The 2,166-nt window shown below is 35.2% G+C and overlaps 1 non-coding gene across 1 annotated transcript; it reads left to right on the forward strand.

The window, feature by feature from the left end:
* Nucleotides 1–1,845: 1,845 nt before the first annotated feature.
* Nucleotides 1,846–1,918, forward strand: TRNAN-AUU (transfer RNA asparagine (anticodon AUU)). Its single transcript has one exon. It is a non-coding gene; the product is annotated as a tRNA-Asn (tRNA).
* The last annotated feature ends 248 nt before the right edge of the window (nucleotides 1,919–2,166 follow it).

A 2,166-nucleotide genomic window follows, 5' to 3' on the forward strand; every position in this document is an offset into this window, starting at 1 on the left:
AACGAAATTAAATGATTCAATAGATTTTCAAGGTAGTATCTGGTTAAAGAAGTACCTTTTCCCTAATCTGCTTCAAAATTCCATCTTATTAATAGATAATGTACTGTACCACAAGGTACAGGTGAACAGAGCACTTACCTCAAATTCGAGATGATAAATAGTTCATGGTTGAGAATACACATCACAGAACAAGAATTAAGAAAATTAACTTTTACACATTATGAAACACTGAAACTTTATAAAAAAAAAATTGCCTTCATCATGGCTGAAGAATGAAAGTAACGATGCAGACATGTCAGAAATGTTGAAACACATATGCTGGAAAATGAGGAAGTATTGGACGTTTGTCAGGAAATGATCATCTATGTTGGGTAGGGGGGACAGTGATGGCAGTAATGACAGAGAGGTGACTGAAGAAAAGGAGAAACTAATCAATCTTCTTAATGTATCCAGCAGTTTGCTGACAACATAAAGTCCAATATAGTTCACTGTAGTCTTTTCAGTTCTTGTTTTTCATGAGAAATGAGGGGTATTTTCATCAGTGTTCCTTATAGATGTTGTTGCTAGTAGCCAGAGTTGGGATGTAGTCAATATATACTGCAGGGCTGTGTCTTCTGCAACTGGTACTGATGATTTTAATTTACTTCTTTTGTGGTTTATGGATGGACAGTATAGAAGAATGTGTTCTAGATCTTCATCATGATTATTACACCACAGACAAGTAGGAAAAAGATAACATTGAAACGAAAATGAGGACCAGCCTAATGGTAGTAATAACGAAATAGGTAGAGGTGATGAACCTGAAATTACTAACTTCATGTGGAAAAGGATGGTTTGATGATTCGTGTATAGAATGACTTGTTGCAGTTGGTTTTCTGTATATGTTAAACTGTAATGATTAGCCTTTCGCTATGATGTTTATGTCATAAAAATTAATTGATTTATTGTTATCTTTTTCAAAGTGAACTTTAAGTTTGGATGCAAATCATTAAAAACGTTAAGAATTTGCTCAGGTGTGTGACTTGTGTTATTATATATAACCAAAGTATCATCAACGTATCTTGAATTTTGTTTTTAGGTTGTCTTTATGTTGGTTTTCAAGATTTTGTAGAAAAACTTCAGCTAGGAGTCCACATAAAGGATTTTCCATTGCCACGCCTTTACTTTGCTGAAAAAATTCTGTTATTAAAGGAAAAATAGTTTTGTTTGAGGAACACTGTCAATAAATCTATGATCTGTTTTAATATGTGTTGATTTACTTGTTACTGTTGTAGTCTATTCTTTATGATTTGCAGTGTTTCTTCTACTAGGATATTTGTGAAGGTTTTAGATGTTCAAGGAAAACATATTCACGTTTTTAGTGTTGGCGATTAATTTTAGTGTATTAATAAGTTTTGTAGTGTTAGTTAATGCAAAAGTACATTTTCAAAATGCTTCACAAAATCACTTATGTATTCTGACATGCAAATCGAGCTTTCAGGTATAACTCCCTATAAAGTTGATTTGAATAATTTCGAGGGAAAAATTGTTCTGGGGCCGGGTATCGAACCCAGGACCTTTGGTTAAACATATCAATGCTCTTCCAACTGATCTACCCGGGAACTATACCAGACATCGACCCAATTTTTCCTTCTATATCCACAGACCTCATAGTGGGCTGACAACCATCAAGCGACCAACCTGAAAGCTTGATTTGCATAATACACGTCACTGTTTGTTAACAGAAAACCACAATTCAAGTCACACAGAGTTAGTGTGCACTCAATGTTGGTTGCTTGATGGTTGTCAGCCCACTTTGAGGTCTGTGGATATAGAGGGAAAAATTGGGTTGGTGTCTGGTATAGTTCCTGGGTAGCTCAGTTGGAAGAGCGTTGGTACATTTAACCAAAGGTCCCGGGTTCGATACCCGGCCCCGGAACAATTTTTCCCTCGAAATTATTCTGACATGCTTAAAAAATTTTCCAATTCACCTTTTTTTCTAGTGTTTGTTACAATGTTATATTTCATGCATGTTTTATGTTGTCACCAGATATACCATAATGTGTTCCAGTTATGTCAATAAGAGACTTGATGATGCCGTAAGGTGAAAGCGCTAGTCATAAAATAAAATACAGAGAGAGAGAAATAACTCGTCCGGCCTTAATTAAGGATGACCACGAGAATCCA

This window comes from Periplaneta americana, chromosome 12 (genome assembly GCF_040183065.1).
Source record: "Periplaneta americana isolate PAMFEO1 chromosome 12, P.americana_PAMFEO1_priV1, whole genome shotgun sequence".
In the NCBI taxonomy this organism is placed as follows: Eukaryota; Metazoa; Arthropoda; class Insecta; order Blattodea; family Blattidae; genus Periplaneta; species Periplaneta americana.